General features: G+C 36.6%; 2 protein-coding genes across 2 annotated transcripts in view; one reads left to right on the plus strand and one right to left on the minus strand.

Moving 5' to 3' along the window:
- The window catches only part of iqcb1 (IQ motif containing B1), a 364,203-nt gene that overhangs the window by 221,471 nt on the left and 123,736 nt on the right, over window positions 1-18,996 (plus strand). The window lies entirely within an intron of this gene.
- The window catches only part of tspeara (thrombospondin-type laminin G domain and EAR repeats a), a 197,696-nt gene that overhangs the window by 18,350 nt on the left and 160,350 nt on the right, over window positions 1-18,996 (minus strand). The window lies entirely within an intron of this gene.

The raw sequence follows: 18,996 nt of genomic DNA on the forward strand, positions 1-18,996 counted from the left end.
TATTAGTCAAACCCTCTCGCTTCTCTGACAGAAGTACTGGTGGCCCCATATGTCCCAGGAAGTATAACACTTCATCCAAGGATGCTCAGAATGTGCCATCGCCAAATTTCCATGTTATTTTACCTGCCGGCAAACCCCTTCCATTGCCCGAACCTCAACAACTCTGGTCACACCTATAGGGGTTGACTTCATCAAAGACTTACCAGTATCCAAAGGAAATACCTGTGCCAGCTGCTGATAAATTCTCCAAAGCATGTCGACTGATACCACTGAAACAGTCATCCACCACCATGGAAACAGCAGAGCTACTATTTCTTCATGTGTTTCGAAATTTTGGATTACCCAAGGATATAGTATCAGATCGTGGCCCCCAGTTTATCTCTCGGTATGGCGCAACTTCTTCTCACTCCTGGGTGTGACCATAAGTCTTTCGTCTGGGTATCATTCACAATCTAACAGGCAATAGGGACATCCAGGGACTCCAGGGACATCCGCCTCTGACTCCCATGTAAAAAGCTAAGTCCAAGATTTATTGGTCCATTTACCATTGTCAAAAAGATTAATCCAGTGATTAACCAACTCAACCTTCCTAGAATTTACTGTATTCATCCCAGTTTCCATGTGTCCCTGCTCAAACTTCAATACTCTTCCGTGTCTGAAACTTCCACAGAGCCTGGTGCTGCTGACGGTCCTCCACTGGGTCGGAGTATATTGTCCATTACTTCCTGGACTCCCGCCGTCGAGGAGGGTGCCTGGAGAATATGGTAGATTGTGAGGGTTATGGGCCAGAGGAAGTAATACTCACCGTCCCGCCTTACTCACCTGTTTGATGCCTTGTTTCAAAAACTGTTAGAGATCTTACCTGTGAATACTTACCTGAGTTATGTTTGATGCCACGTATCAAATACTGTGAGAGATCTTACCTGTGATTACTTAAGTTGTGTTGAATGTATCGTTCAAAGGACTTTGTGAATACTTACATGTGAATAATCACCTGATTTGTATCCTGTTCTGCACTTTCTGGTGAAAGCTTTTCTGCTTCAAGTACGTGCCTTTCCACCCGTTGTTTCGCAACGATCCAGTCATATGGTCCTATGATGATTTCAATAAAGGTCCTGCAACTGGACTCATATTAACTACCTCTCCCTATATCACTACAACGTGTGTGTGTGTGTGTGTGTGTTTGAGTTCCTGCAGTAAATCATTTATCATTTGATTTTGCCAGGAGGGATGTTCACAAAAACCAAAAAAAGCCCTCCAAATCAAATTGCTCCACTCCTCCACCTTTAGACATGAATAACTTCATACTGCTGTGACTGATAATATTTTATTTCATTGCCTTTGTACCAATCAATAAATATCTATTTTATGAAATCTAACAAAAATGATTAATGATGTTATTTACGGCCCAAACAGAAGATAAATGAAGACATTATTCCCTCATTTTATGAACTGATACAAAATTCAAGACTATTCTGTCTCTTTCTCTCTCTTTTGTCATGTTGCTTTTCTTTTCAAATAAAATGAATAAAACAAGTTTTATAAGAAAAAATGTGAATGTGAACTTATAGCTAGTGGTTATAACAACCCTCGAAAACAAAGAACTAGGTTCACTATACTGTACAAAAAGAATGCATTAATGTTTTGGTATAGAAATAACAGTTTACTCATTCTGTTAATGTATAAGAAGTTAATGAAAAATATATTTTTGTATGCTACTGTGTAGGTGTCAAGTTTTACACAGTGATGAGATTAAAAGGAACAATTATGATGCAGAAGGAATATTTGATGGATTGAAACAGGCCTCTGAGAGTTCCGTGCAGTAAAAAAAAAAAAAAAAAAAAATCACATTTTTGAAGTTAGATTCTTATACAGAGCCATCAGTAAAATACATATAGTCATACAGATAGATTGTTTTCCACAATTGTGATCAGGGTCCTGCACATGGATGGGACCGCTAATATTTGATGTAACAGGTGGAAAAATATATTTACATTGCTATTTGCATTGCAGGCGTGGCTTGGGAACCAATAGACATGGGCAGACTGCGGATCCAATATCAAGACTATTTTAAAAAAAAAATTAAATAATGTTCATTGTTTATATATTATTTAGACACCTTAATTAATAAACATGCATGGCACATGTAGTAGCCACGCAGGATTCCTCCAAAACTTACCCCCTAATATTATGTTTTGTCTACCTGATATAGTAGATTTGGATCAGGATCTTCATGTTACACATGTAACACATGGTTTGTGTTGGATCTAGAATTAAATTAGTGCTGATGTCAGATATCAAGTTGGGTGTTCAATGAACCATGAGTGCAGGATAAGTGAGGATTTACCAAAATTCAAATTCGCACGTAAAAATTGGCCTTGACGAGTAGATTATTGGCCATTTGGCTGCCAACTTCATCAGGAACTACAATAACTAATGGTGTAGATTCCAAGAAGAATAAGTTTCCCTCCTCAGATTTTTCTGGACACAGAGATTCGACTGAAGTTCATCCAGGAAGCATTCTTATTGGTTTTCCTTTATGAGGAGGATATGTGATGCTTTTTAGATGGTATAATTTTTGATGCTGCAAGTAACAACGATTAAAGTAAAATTAATACTGTATGTTTGAAAATCCAATTGTTGTTAATGCATTATAGTCGCAATGTAAGTAGCGACAGATCTTTTCCTTCATATTGTGACAAACATTTGAGTTAAATGAATTATCAAAAAAGAAAACAATCAGTTATATTCATTGGTTGTTGATTGGAGGAAGGCAAATCTGAATGCAAGCCTGCAGATTAAAGGGGCGGGGTTTAAGCAGACTAAATGATTGGAAAAGTCTGCCATACATCATCAGAGACAAGTCTGTCATTTCACCAGAAGATTGAGTTATGAATTTTTTATTAAAAATCTGCAAAAATGGTACAAATAAATAAATAAAGGAAATGCATGTATCATTCATTCACAATAAGATCAATAAGATTTATTTTAAAAATAGAAAGGTTGAATTTCCATTTCATGCCGACTCAAAGGTTTACAAACAAATTCAAGCGATTAATTTTTTTAAATAATATCTAATTATGTATCAGTCATATTTTCCGATATGAATATATATATATATACACACATATGAATCTAAAGTGCAATATTTATACAACATGCAATGTTTAATTGCATACAGTCTCTAAGAATCACCCCGGTGTGGGTCATTAAAGTTCAGCTCAAAGGCCAAAAGAGTTTAGCAAAGTTAGCATCAGTTACACTGTTAGTTAGTTACACTATCAACTGAAGAGAAAGGGCCAGGAGAGCCTTTTTACCTCTTGCTGTGCTTGTGGTTTCTGGCAATAATTAAATGTAAGTGTTTCTTAAGGAGTTGGGCCAGAATCAGCAGACAATGCCAGTTTCTATGCTAATTTGCCAGTGTAAATACAGTGCAACCACAGATATTACCCCGTGGTGCTCATATTTTCCAAACATAGTTATTGTTAATTTGATGAGGTTTTTTAATACATCTGCAAATTACAGAATATTTCATGCTACTGTAAATATAATAAAACATTTTCACACAGATTATGATTACATCCATATCTTCCACGTGGGGTTTTCTTCTGCTAAGAACACACTGCGTCAGCACACTTAGGAAGGTTTAATAATTTGAAATGGTATTAAATTATCCCCCAGCCTCCTTTTTACACAAATGCTTCTGAAGTTGTACGAGTCCAAGTTTTCTTTGCTCTTATAAAGTGGGGCACCGAGCCACAGGCTTCAAATATTAGAAAGCAATCTGAACAACAGATGCTGAGGCATAATTTGAGCACTGGCTTCTCTCAATTGTTCTTTTTAAATATCTCAGCTCTATTGCAGAGCCAGAAATTCCAAATAATGTGAAAGAAGGTTGGCATGAGCTGCAGGTATAACCAAGCCCAGGTCCCGTCAACCTCCCATAGGAAACATAACTTCTAACTCAAGTTCAAAGTGTGCTAAGTTGTTGTGTATTGTCGGTACTGTTTAGTCATTGTGACTCGTGAGATCGTTTACTGAGCCGTATGCACAGCGAGTCCAGGGAGGTTCTATATAGCTCAACATTTGTCTTGGCATTGATTCTGTGCCTATACTCTTGTTCCGGTGTGTTATGATGATCACTGTATACTCTGCTGTGTCTGCACATTTAGTCTGACACCATGGGAGTTCATTAGGAGAGTTAGCCTGGGATCAATTAATCAGTTTTACCCATATTTTTATGTATTATAATTAATATAAATATATATTGGGTAGACACATAACACACACACACACACACACACACACACACACACACACACACACACACACACACACACACACACACACACACACACACACATTAAAGGGGTGGTTCACCCAAAAATGGTGATCACGTAGTAAACACAGTGCAGCGTTTCTGGGTTCTACGTGGGAATGCCGGCTCATTACCAGCCACTTTATTAGGTACACCTGTTCAACTGCTCGCAAATATCGAATCAGCCAATCACATGGCAGCATCAATTCTGAATCAGACATTGGCTGAATCCAAAATCGTCCCCTATACCCTCAAATAGGGCACTATTTGAAGGGACAGCCATTTGTAGTGGTGTCTGAAACATAGTGGACGATATTAAGTGCACTCATTCAATCCCACATTGCACCGCAATAACGAGTGTACAGCCGATGTACGCTCAGTGGCTGTCCGAATTTGCTCACTTGTTTTCATTTACTCCTTCAAGTGAACTGTAGAGGACTTATGTAGGGAATAGTGATTTCAGATTCAGCCATTGTTTAAGACTCCGAAGTTTTGTTAGTCTCATAGCAATTCTTGATTTAATGCTATAGAGGGGTCAATATTGGAGACAATTAGGTCTTAGGTAGCAAAATAAAGATATTTATTCACACTGATATCCCGATATTTGAAATCTGATGTTCTTCTACTGTTACTATTATAATACAGTGCAATTACTAATCTGTGCCTAAACACTATTGGCTACTAAACTGGTACAAATTAACTAGTTACCCCTCCCAATATGTACAAAACACAATTATGTCCAATTACACCATAGTGGAAATTCATTCTTATAATAAACGTACAATAAATACTGGCTGCACTCAAATTTTGCCAGGTATCGTGTATAGTCTGTTATATTATAAACATTATTTGTCAAATTTTATCAGTAGGAACAGTTCGCTGGTGATGATTGATGTTTATTAAAATAGCCTTCAAATCAATCTCATAACATGTCAGACATCATCCTGGGCCTTCGGTTTTACTGTGCAGGGAATCAATCCCATTAAACTGAAATTACTTTTAAAAAATTTGCTGCAAACATACATGTTTAAAATGTCTCAACTGCAATTTCCTTAAAGATATTTTTAATCCAATAGACAAAAAAAAAAAAAAAAACCCTGCTGCTAAATAAGAGCTCCAGCAATGATGCTTTGCTGACTATATCAAGCACTGTGGTGAAAACTGCCAGTAATTATTAAGGTTATTATTTTAATTGCAGTTATTATTAAGATTTTAGATATAACTAGGGGAGGCTACAAATAGAGGGTCTTAGACCCTTTTAACCAACCTGTAATTTGAATGCTCTCTAATAACGTTTCTCAAATAGCATCAAGACTGAGAATTTGGGGTTAATTCTCCTCATCTCTCCATCATCTCTGCCCTCATCACGTGTTGCACTTCACATTCATTCAGTGAGTAATGCTGAATGCCCTGTGCAATCTCTGGCTGTGACATGCCTACAGCTCACCACAGATCTTTTATAGATCATCTACCCATCCGTTTTGTTTCCTTTCTTCCCACAGAGAAAGAAGAGGACTCTTGTGTTCCACTTGAGTGCTTCCATATTCTCCAGATGCGACACGAGTGTTTTGAGGTGCTCCTAATGGAAAGCAAGGGAACTCGTAATACCTGTCAACTGGCCTCACGGGAAGATGGCTTTACACGTGTTCAGGCATCAGCGTTTGAAGTGCTGTTTTATAATCTGGCAACCAGGGGCTGTATGCTTCATGTGCAAATGTGTTAGCTTTGTCATGGAAATAATGGCTATAAACGATGTGTTTCAGGCAAGTGTTTTCTATTGGAGAAATTATGGCTGTGTGTTCACCAAAACATTTTTAGCTAGCTGAAACTGCCAGGTGCTCTTCTGAAAACGCCTAGCTGTGAGCACTTGAGAGCTCTTTTTTCTCAATTAAGACGCTTTGTTTTCTATAATATGGAATATCCGGGGAAGTGTTTCAAGTATCTGACTTTTGCAGATAGTTTGTTTCTGAATATAATAGTCGGCACAGTGTAAATGACTTGTTCTGGCCCTTGTTTTGGTTGAGGACATGGCTTAACATGTAGAAAGAGAGAGGACCGTTGCATTACAGTTTTTCTCAGTCGCTTTGGTGCATTTCTCACATCACTATTTACATTTGCACAACAGTTAATGCAGTTCTCAAAACAATTAATACAAACTGCAAAACCTAGTTGATAACCTGCAAAAGCGTGTCACTTGCTCAAAATGGAGATCGCTCATTCCTCAAAAGCAAGTATTCATGTCAATGAAAGTGTCAGTGTCATCAAGAGGAAAAGTCCCGACACCATTGTTTATGAACAAGATAGTCAAATGGCTTTGTCATGTTTTCATTGTGACGGTTTACTCTGTAAATGTTTTCCAATGCAAAAAAGTCAGATCTTGGTGACACTACCTGAAAATGCTCAAGACAGCACTATATACTATTTGCACAGCCATCTGAAAAATACAGTAAAGTTACACATTACTGTATTTAGTGAGGTAACAGTGAGTACATGACACTGAATATGTATGTTTCACATTTTTACTGCATATGCTCTTTGCAACAAACATAAACTCCCTTTGGGTAGAGCTGTGCACAACTGTAAACAATATTTCAGTACATATTGGAACTGAACATACAACATAGTACTGTAATCATTCATGCACATCCAGACGTTCCTCTCTGTCTGGCCACATAATTTCATCTACATCACAGCGAAAATCATCTCTTGCAATGCAGCGAGGAAAGTATCTCCTCGAGTGACAGATTTTGACAACTAGTTCAACATTTTTGTATGTAATGACTCAAGCAATGAAATGAGGACTATTAGTTTTATATGGAATGACTATTCAGCATTGACAAGTATAGTTAATTTTGACTGACATGACATAAGCAAATGATAATGTTATAAAACAGCAGAGAGTTGTATGAAAGCAATTGATGCATGTCCAAAAGCATTTGCAATTTGTTGGAAGGAATGAGAAACTGCTACTATGATGTGCACAAATGACTAAATGTTGTGGAGGTTGAACTAACTGTTGTGCAAATGTAAATAGTGATGTGAGAAATGCACCAAAGCGACTGAGAAAAACTGTAATGCAACCATTTACAGTGATGCATGATACTGTGCTCAGCATGAAATAGACACACAGTTCCCATTAAAAACTATTGATAAAATATGCTGGCCTAAGGGGGGGGAAACACTTTGGTGGACACACTGCCTAACTCCATTTGCAGTGGACTTTGTGCTTTAAAACTTTGCAGATTGTTTACATGCACAAACAGATATATAACAATAAAGGAAAGGGACATTTAAAAAAACAAAAAACATAATAGATTATTCCCATTAAACATTCTTTATGAAACCATCAATGCCAGTAAAGAACCTTTATTTGTAAGAGTGTTGCATGTGCACACACTGCCCAAACATTTGCCATCCATCCATTCATCCATCCATTATCTCAAAAGACAGCATGCAAATCATTCTATTCATTTCTAATGTGGCTTGCAGTGAACAATGTTAGAATGTCCTTTGGAAATGACAAAACAAAAGCAAATTGTGTTGATTTTGGGCCAGCTTCAGTTTAAATAGGAAACGACAGCATCCGAATGTGTGATGAGGGCTGAGGGTTGTATTGATTATAGAGAAAACAGACTGTTTGGCTATGAACAATGTCTGGCACACTGCTGACAGTCAGTGAGAGAAGAGGAACGAGGAAAATAGGCAGAAAGAGAGGCTACAGGAAAAGGCTGCATGTATGTACAGCCTCATCTGATTTCTATGGACACAATTATACATATCCATAGATAGATAGATAGATAGATAGATAGATAGATAGATAGATAGATAGATAGATAGATAGATAGATAGATAGATAGATAGATAGATAGATAGATAGATAGATAGATAGATCCCATTTGATGTAGCGCTATGGATTGGAATGTCTTGAGTAATGTTAACTACAAACCTTACTTTATTCATAAACCCTAAAACCTATTCTCATAACTGCAAAAGGAAATACCAGAGAGAACCCATGGCTTTAAAATGCAAATTCTCTTTCAGGTTTTATGACTACGCACTAAGCAGCTAAATTGAATTCATTTTTTATGGCTTATATAAGCTAGTAACATATGAATCATGCATAACTCAATTCTTGACCTCAGACCTTGAACCTTACATTGCAGCGGTTACTACAGTGCCACTTTCAAAAGCAATACAGAGAGAAACACATTTTAAATTTAGACAAAAACACATGAAAGGCGTGTCGCTAGACCCTTTAAACTGAGACACGAGCCTCTGTGAAATATATCACTGTGCCCCAGTAAAACATTACTGTTAAATTCTTGTCTGACGATTAAGATTAAATTATTCTGACCTGAAAATCATTTTTGATCTAACAGGCCCAAAGGTTTGCAAAAAGGTCTGAAAATGACTCCGCTTAAATAATTCAGACAGTTAACTCGCGCTCTGTGTGTGTGTGTGTGTGTGTGTGTGTGTGTGTGTGTGTGTGTGTGTGTGTGTGTGTGTGTGTGTGTGTGTGTGTGTGTGTGTGTGTGTGTGTGTGTGTGTGTGTGTGTGTGTGTGTGTGTGTGTGTGTGTGTGTGTGTGTGTACACGCATGCAAGTGCTTAAATACACACGGAGATTAATCAAGGGAAAACAGAACAGGTGTGGTATTAATCAGAAACCAACTAGCAAACAGAACCAGTGGCTCCTGACCGTAAATTTAGGTAGGCTCGATTCTGGGTCTTAGTGCCAGTTTATTATAAACATTTTGTAAGCTTTATTTTGTTATCTCTGAATACACTCAGAACAATTTTGGCAGAGGTTGCCTAATTCATCCTGAAGGTGGCACTCTAATGTTGATTGACAGGCTTTATGTACACACGGCACATGCATAGAACAGTGCTATCTTAGAATTGCCTTAATGTATAGCCTATTTATTGGCTCCAGATTTTGTTTTAAAAATTACTAGTTGTGGAGGAATTCCAGTGAGGAAAAGAAATACTATTTAAGGCTAATCACATGAGCATGTTTAAACTAAAGGATTTATACTTTCATTCATTTGATACTCTACTCCACACAGGAAGAACAGACATGCCAACTAGTTGCTGACCTTATGCAGACTAATATAAACATAGCTGAAGCGGATTGATATCGTCTCGGTATGGAGCGGGGTTGATGCAAGCTAACATGAAAATAAGCAGGGCAGTCTGAAATCTGCCCCAATGACTCTCTATGAGAGCGCGCTGCAGTTCCATTTTCCACCACAGAATAACATTGGAAATTTGTGGGGCGTTGTGGAGCAAGGGAGGGCTCTGGCACCTGCTGCCCCGCTTAGTATCATAATATATGCCTGCGGGATTTTTAATTTTAATACATCCTGCTCACTTCACAACTTAGTACAATCTGTTGCAGAATTCTGAAGACATTTACAATTTATAATTGATTCAGTTTATATAGAGGTCTATGTTTTGGATGAATATTTTGCCCTTACAGACAAGCCGTGACTGAACAGAACTCAGGTAAACATCAACATTGCAACGAATGAAAACAAAACCAATCTAAAACAAAACAGAACTGGACCGTAACACACAGTGGTTTTTCACAGCAAAATAGTCACTTGATACAGAATAGGAAAGAAAGGAAAAAGACTGCTGGTCATCGTGGGTAAAAAAAAAAAAACTGTAGGCTAAATGTCTTCTATCATTTGTCAAAATATGAAAATATAGGTTATCAAAATATGGGGACTTTTTTTTTTATGGGGGCCTAAAAATACACCACTCTTAGAAAGAAAAAGAAAAGGTTCAGTGGGGTTATATAAAGAAGCCTAGGGTTCTGGACTCAATTTTAAAGGAATCTTCATGCCAAAAAGGAGAAATTTCTTAAATGATTGCATAATACTTTCATGTAATGAGTTATATACATTTTTTCTAGTGATAAAGTATGCTTTTGAGCTGCTTAACTCATAAAATCTAATACAATTTAAAAATGAATTAAAACTAAATTAATTAAAACTAAATGCAATGATGGGAACCCCTTAAAAGGTTCTAAATGAAGCGCCTGACATATTCCTTTAAGGTATAGAACGTTTGGTAACATTTTATTTCGATAGTCTATTCCACTAAATACAAGTAACTTTGCAACTACATGTCAACTACATGTCAACTAGCAGTCATTAGAGTATTAGTAGACTGTCTGCTTAATATCTGCAAACACTTTATTTTAATGGCCCTTTGCAACTATGTATAGCAACTAACATGGATAGAAAGCCTGAAGACATGGTGTCTCCAATCAAAAGGAAAATTCAGCTTCAGTGCTAAAAAACCATATGGCAACGCATGAAATAAAGACTTTTACAAGGCTCTTTTTATTATCATCTGTTTTTAAAGAAAAAGTGATTGGCAGATTATCCTTTAAATCCTCAAAATGTGTGTCTAGTGAAATAAGTTATTTACATGTGATAAGACCACCTGGAAGATGCATCACCATTACAGTGATTCAGGCCTGTTCGAGCACAAAGCAGGGCTGTGTTTTAGTAAGATGCTGACTCAATCTGATCACACACATCTGGCCTGCTGACAAACACAGGTGTTTGTCCTCATCAATACTTCCTTCAACATTCTGAATTATTTATTGCCCTTGAAATCTGACTGGGGGAAGTTTCAACTTCTTTCAGTGGCAGAAAAACGCAGTTTGAATCCATCTTAGCCCATCCATTTCCACTAACTATAGAGTAGGCCTATAAGGTGTCACTATAAGACTGTGACACCCCGGGCCGACGTCAAAGAACTAGCGGCCACAAAGCCGAACGTGTTATTGCCTCGTGTCGCTGTGACTGGGACAAAAATATGCATTTGAACACACCGTAAAGACTACAGCTGACTGCTAACTAGCACATGCGTTCTGTGCCTGCGTGTAAGGATATCAGCAGGTATCAATATCAATAGTCTATATTCGTCTTTCAAAAAGAAAAATCGATATGAAAAATGTAAACAAAGCAGCGCTTACCATTTTGAATAGCACACCAATCACGTTGATCACTGTCTTCCAGGCGGCTCATGTTATGAAAATATACACGTATGCTCCGGTAAGATGACATATAGCCTACAATGCTTCTGTCTGTGCCGTCTGTACTTCTTTGCTCACTTTCATTACTTTATCATTTATTCTTGTGCACTGACTCATTCGCTAAACAGAACAGCCACACGTGTGGAACACACTGCAAAAACTAGCCCAACAGACACTCACCGACGGCCCAACGTTGGGCAACGAATGACCATCAGCTTGGTGTGTCACAGCGCTTACTGTGGCTGCCTCAATGAAGGAAATACCGGTAACCTATATAAAAAAACTATAGAATTCCATTATATCTGTGAAAAGGCCCCGTTTACGCTTGGGCTTAGTTGCTCAAAAAGTTTATTCAGGATCAGAATGAAATCAACCCATCCATCCATCTTCAAACTTTTTTCTTTCAAAACTTTTTTTTTTCCTCAAAGCTTTCAAACAAGGCTTTGTCAAACCAACAATGAGGGCATTGTTTGGTTTATTTTTTTAAATAAGTATTTGTATTAGTAATGTTCCTTTCATTCAAAGAACACATCAGGGACACATCAGAAAGGTTTAGAATCTCTAACGTGTGTGATCGGATCACAAAAATATCCTTATCACACCAATACACCTTATCATTGTCCACTTGTGATCGGATATGTAAGTGTGAGGTTCATGACACAACCAAACCTCTGGTAGTCACTGAAATGAAGACTGTTGGACATTTGATTACACACATTACCTACTGGACTGACACAAATATTCAAGGAATCAGTCTTTTCATTGTGTTTGGGTTAAAAAATAAGGTTTATTATGAGTGTGTGAGAAAAGCATGGGGCTCTTTTGAATTCAACATTGATTTTATGAAAAGTCCATAAACACTCGAATCTGATGATCCGTGCGTTTAGAGTAAATGTGCTCTCTCATGTTTGAGAGTGGAGTGATTGCATTGCTTCAGTCCTTTTTATTCTCTCCTGGCCTCCTCTTTCCTCCCTTGAGTGATGATTAGCATGCTCGCTAATGCCTGCTAATGCACTTCTCTTCACTCGAGCCCCTTATCCTGCTTGCTCCTGCGTGGGTCTAAATAAAGATGTATTATTGAGCTCCCAATATCACCCTGACAATCATTGGCCAGTGCTATCGTTCCATTAGCGTTGACAACAAAAGGCAGGAGCAGTCTAATTCATCAATCGCCAAGCATCACTTTCAGGGAACTCGTCAATGGATGGTGATCTCAGCTCTGAGCTCAATATCATCAAGTTGGCATTTGTGATTCAGAGCTAATGGAAATGTTGCAGTCTCTGACCGAGAAAGACCTCAGGAAGCTATTGTCTGCTATCGCTAATGATACCGATGCTAGTTCATGTTACAAAAGAAGATTGTGGGCAAAAGAGTCATGCCCATTCAAACTCGTGCGTGTGCATAATTTAAACTTAGTGGACTTTAAATGTAACTTCCTAAAATAATTCATCTTTGAAAATAAAGGTTATTGTAGGTTGTAAAACGCTATGGCAGAAATCATCCATTCATATCTAAATTTGGTCATTGTGATCACTAGGAAGAAAGAAAGAAAGAAAGAAAGAAAGAAAGAAAGAAAGAAAGAAAGAAAAGGTGGTGATTCTTTCACAATTAAAAAAAACGTTATTTCTACACTAAATCTTTATGTAAAATGGCTAAAAGTTATGCCATTTGTCCATGTCTTACTTGATACCTATACCAATAAAAACAAGTAAGACCATATACATTACACATACATAAATACATATCATTCATAAGTTTAAGGGTAAGATTTAAAAAAAGAAAGAAATGAATACTTTAATTCAGCAAGGACGAATCGGGTCTTACATTGGGTGAGGGATTAAATTGATCAAAAGTGACACAGTAGGCCTACATTTAAAAAAAATACGGTTCCTTAGAACTTTCTATTTATCAAATAATCCCCCCAAAAAAATGTATTGCAGTTTTCACAAAAATATTAATCAGCACAACTGTTAATTTTCTTTGTGCTTTACATTTTTTTTTTTTTTTCTTAAACACCATCAGCATAATTATTTCTGAAGGATCATGTGACACTGAAGACTGGATGTATGGTTGCTGAAAATTCAGCTTTATAAAATATAAACCAGGAGAAGCTGTGCAAAATAAGCCAGCTGGCTGCATGCTCTCGAATTGCCCTTGCTGTATTTCAATGGCATACGTCACAAGGCGTCAATGCCATTTCAAGTGGGACAACATTTCTAACCGGCATGCACTGCTTCAAGTCAGACGCTGATCGGTCTGCACATCACTGCATGAACCTAATTGTTTAACAGACCAATAATGGCTTAAGTCAATTAAGTTTGCACTTGCTTACTTGGTTGATGGCTAAGTGACTGTGAATACAATATCAGAACTAAGAAAATGGTGTAAACACTTTTGAAGCGTAGGTCTCCATTAAGGTTATCCTACAAGTACAAACTAGAGAGTATCCATTTAATGTACTTGGCCATTTTGTCACTATAATACTTAAGTTAGAGCCAAAGGCAACTTCAGTCTTCTTTCAGCGAGCTGGGCTGGTAAGTGAAGCAAGCTAATGCAATTATGAACTCAATTAAGTCGCAGTAATAGAGTTTCCGTGAACGCGACCTGTTAATCTCCTGACTGAAGTGTCTGAAAGTGGAGGGCAACAGTGAAAAAGTGACAATGGGTTTCATTTAACAATCGTGGATACATTCACACATAACTTGTTCTTCATGCTTAAAAAAATGCGAGACTGCTTCTAATTGGTCTACTGACATTGATGAGATGCACTGCATGTCAAAAGTTTATGGACATTTTTGCTATGTAAATGGACATCATTTGCTCACCCTCATATCAGAAATATTTCGATATTAACGATATTTTTGATATGTTCTTTTTGTCTTTATATTGAAAGTCAATGGGGTCCAATGCTGTTTTAGACCACAATGGCTTTTATTGCATTGACAAAAACACATTGTTCAAAACATCTTAATGTGTTCTTATTACTCAATGGATTCTATTTATGTGGTGTAATGCTTAATAATCCTCCACACAAAAAACACCTTTGAACCTTCTCATGTACAAATGCAAATACAAAGAGAAACTTATTGTAGAAGTTTAGAATCAAACGCTCTGTGTGGACAGACACATTTATTGTTGCTTTTACAAGATCTTATTATTTTACAGTTGTGCAGTATACCCTAATATGAGGGTAAGAATTAATTGTGAATCTGTTTTGCATGAGAATCGTTCTGTGCATCTAAGACTTGTATGCATAAGTATAGAATGAGACCAATGAAGGTTGTTCATATATACTGTAATATATATATATATATATATATATATATATACTTTTAAAAAATGGCAGCTGTGGTTGCCAGAAATTTACCTTAAAAACACAGTGACAATGTTTACAAGATGGCGCATTGGTGTCTGTATATTTCATAACGTGATGTAATGTAAATATACCAATCTACTTGTCTTGAACTGTACTGATTCATCATAAGTGGCCTGTCGATAAAACATGGTCAATACTTGTGTGTATAGATGGTGCACTGGGTCATACACACAAAGATCATCAAGGTAACACACATCATCCAAAAATAATGCAATTAATATTAAGTAAATGTAGTGTTAATGTTATATTAAACAGAAAATGTAACACAAAACATACTAATAATATACAAATATTATCATATGATGTGTCACACAGGGACTTCTGGGAATGTCCTGTTACTGTGTTTTACTGTAATTCAGTTTTTTTCTTGCAAAAAGCCAGAAATATGACAGCATTTTACAGTAAAATCATATTGCAATGTTAAACCATTTACAGTTTTCACAGTAATTTATACAGTTAACCAATCAACAGGGTTTTACTGTAGTATTTGTACAGGTTCCTTTACAGTGTAATTGAGCTGTGAAACTTATTTTGTCTATAAAATTTGGTGACGTCTATATCAAACAAAACTGAAACAGTTGACAGAAAAGTCTGAAAAACATTTATTTATACTCCCCTTCAGATCTGCGTCAGAAAACAAAGCAGATGTGACACGTGCAATAGGAAGCCTTGATGAGGCGCTCAGAAGCGGACAGATATTGCTTTTGTTTATCCGTCCTCTCGCCATCAAACCGAGGCCTTGCTTAAAACACCGGAATTTAGGAGATGTGAGAATCACTGCACATCAAACGCAACAGCTTCCTCTCAAACCCCCAAAGGTCTAAAAATAGAGATGAACAAATGCTGAAGACACAGAGCTGATCTTTATACACACTTCCTCAAAGTGAACGAGACCCCCAGTGCTTATACAGACTGGAACAAATAGGTTGCTCCATAGCCCCAAGAAATCTCCCATCAGACACCTCTCCCTTGGAGCAGATCACATGATTGGCCACATCTATCACAACGACTATGCTTGTGGGCACAGAAATAGCAGTTTGACGTAATACAATTCAAACCCTTCAGAGAGGGAAGCGAGGACACACATGCACATGCTCACATTCGCATTTGAAAATGAACAGATCCGTCTACACCAGTGCAAAAGAAGGTCACGGGACTGACGTTTCTCAATTCAAAGACTGAAATGCCACATGAAGAGCATTCATAAATTTGTGCCAAAACATGCCCCAACTCATCAAGTTCTGGCTGGTGACCAGCTAGTAGATGCCATAACCACACTATATCTATCTGTCTCTAAAAAGCATCTTCCTTTTTATCAGTAATATCTTGCTATATATCTTCTATGCTTTTTGAATGCTTCTTATGCGCAAAATTGGCTTATATTTGTTTCCCTGTCTACTGCCTTTCACCCCACAACTCCTTTGCCTAACATTCTAGCAAGGCTCTTTCAAAGTTATGAACAAATATCCTTCCAGTAACCATAATAGAATTTCCATTCAAAGTTAATAATGTTCTTAAAATGTTAGCACAAAAACATGCATTGTTCATGGAGCGTATTTTTTATATTTTTTTGTTTCAGAATGTTCAGAGAATATTCAAAGTAACATTCCCATAAAGTTTGCAGAATGATAAAACGGAATGTTTCCTTAAAGGGATAGTTCAAGCAAAAATGAAAATTCTGTCATTAATTACTCACCCTTCATGTAGTTCCAAACCCGTAAGTCTTTCGTTCCTCTTGAGAGCTTTCTATCCCTCCGTATCCCTCTATATACAACTGACATGTTGACATTGTAAAACTAATCCATATGAATTAAGTGGTTTAGTCCCATTTTTGGGGTGAACGATCCCTTTAACATATAACCAAGAAAAAAAAAGATTAAAAAAAAAAAAAATGTTTTTAATGTTCAGAGAACATTCAGAAATAAGGTTTTTATAACTTCATGGGAATGCTATCAAAACTTTACACTTTATTTTAAGGTGTCGTTTTATTTAAGTACTGATTAATAATAATTAACAACATGTACTTACTATAGGGTTAGGATTATGTTGTGGTTTAGGGTTAGTACAATTTAGAAATTACTATAGTAACTAAATGTAATGTGTAACAAGGAAATTGTAAAATAAAGCATTATCAAGCATTAAAATTCTCCAGATATAAAAAGCCGTTGTTTTCATAATGCACTTTAAATGTCACCTGTTTCCCCCTCTCTCTCATAGTTAGTTTTCTGTTGGTTTCTACTTTCCTGCAAATTAAAGGCAAAAATTACAAAACATAAAAGTAAAACACTAATCACAAAAAAGCACTCATAAACATCATAGCATGGCTTGCTTTGAAAATATTAAGCTTCCTCAAGAGAGGCAATTTATTTTACATGATCAGGCACTCTTCTCAAGAGGCACGGAGAAATGTCAAAACCATCAGAAAGTAAAAGGCAAGAAAATAAATTAATAAATTAAACATGAAGCCATGGTAACAAAGAATAAGACGGGTTGGATTCCTCAACATTTCTCTTCTTTTTAGGTAATTGATTCAGCACCAAAAACAAATATTCCTTGTAAGATGTTAGAATGGATCTAAACACAGTGTCTGCCAAATGCATAAAATGTAAAAATTCTGGTTTAAAACAAACACAATTGTGCTTCTTCTTTCACTAGCACTAAATACATATTAATTTATGGGTCTTTAATATTAGGTATGAGTATTTATTGTAACTCTCAGTGGAGGGCATGTGTTTCTTTGTTTGTTTTTCAATCCAAGTGGGTTTTTTTGTTCATTTTTGCAAGGTGCGGCTAGGAAATTAATTATTATGCTTTGATTAAAAAACACACTCCAATTCATCCTGATGTTTCCAGAAGAAAGGCTTTGTACAGACACAGTGTGCACAAAGATCTTACAGAGACTTAAAATCAAATAACCAAGCCTCCTACTACTTCTAGACAACTTCTTGACTTTTACTCATACTGTGGTGAAGGATATTAGCCTGTTGTTTTATTTCATTCTCTCCGAGCCAATCCATAAACATACGCTATATTTCAATCATGAACCACAATGAAAAATGTTTTTCATCCATAACCGAAGATAAACCATGACATTACTCCCTGATTCAAGACATTCATACAAAACTAAGTGACAACTCTGTCTCTCTTTTCCTCTTCCCTCACACACTTACTGTTATTCCATTCCTCAGGCAGATGAGACTCTCATTTATAAGCTCCAAAAATGCACGCTTTTATCTGTGAATGACAGTGATATTATTTTCTCTTAGTCTGCGTCCTGCATGCTCTAATCTGCCTTGCCTCATGGAATTGATTTATTCAGATGTGCATCAAGCCGAGCCATCTTTGAACACTTTGAATATTACTTTATGTTCTTTCCCCTCCCTCTGCATTTCTGTTGTACTTCTCTTTGTTTTATTCATGGGCAAAATCAGCAGCAGTCATGATCTCAGCATAAATGCGTATCTTATTCTTTCACTTGCCATTGGATGTTTTTTTATTCTTCTTAAATCCCCATTTTATGCCTGACCTGCTTTTATGCAAGAACACCAATGATCTGGATTTGCATTCAGCTTTGACAAGTACCCGTGAAATCTACTATGACTTTCAAAATCTTCTCATCTTTTTATCTTCTTCATCCCTCACGCGTCGGTATGAAGAGTTGAATGCTGTGTTGCGCATTTGACTGCAATGCTGATCGGGCCACATAAGTGGATATTATGAACGTATTTGCACTTTTACAACTCTACACTAAAAAAAAAAAAAAATATATATATATATTATTTTTTTATTTTTTTATTATTATTTTTTTGTGTAGAGTTGTAAAAGTGCAAATACGTTCATAATATCCATTTATGTTATGGTGCCAAAGCTTATAAATCCTACTGAATTTTGTGTATTTGATACACAAAATTCCAAGGCCTCTAAATTATCAACATAATCAAAGCGGCTGAAAAACCTGCTGTGCACCACATACATGCTTTCCGTTGTCTGATTGATAGTTTATATTTTTTAGCAAGTTAAAGGCCTTTATAAGGCCTTATAATTCTAAAATGTTACCCTTTCAGATGATGGACCACTTGTAATTTTGCTGTGAAATCTTTACTGAGTTACTTTTATATTGTTATTAATATTTCAAGATTGAACACTTTTCTGAACTGAAGCGACTTAGGTTTACATGATAATATATGTATATTTTTAAATGTGTTAAAATGTGGAGTACCAATTTTTTACCATTTACTCTCAATCATCATTGT

This window comes from Leuciscus leuciscus (genome assembly GCF_965113295.1).
Source record: "Leuciscus leuciscus genome assembly, chromosome: 14".
Lineage (NCBI taxonomy): Eukaryota > Metazoa > Chordata > Actinopteri > Cypriniformes > Leuciscidae > Leuciscus > Leuciscus leuciscus.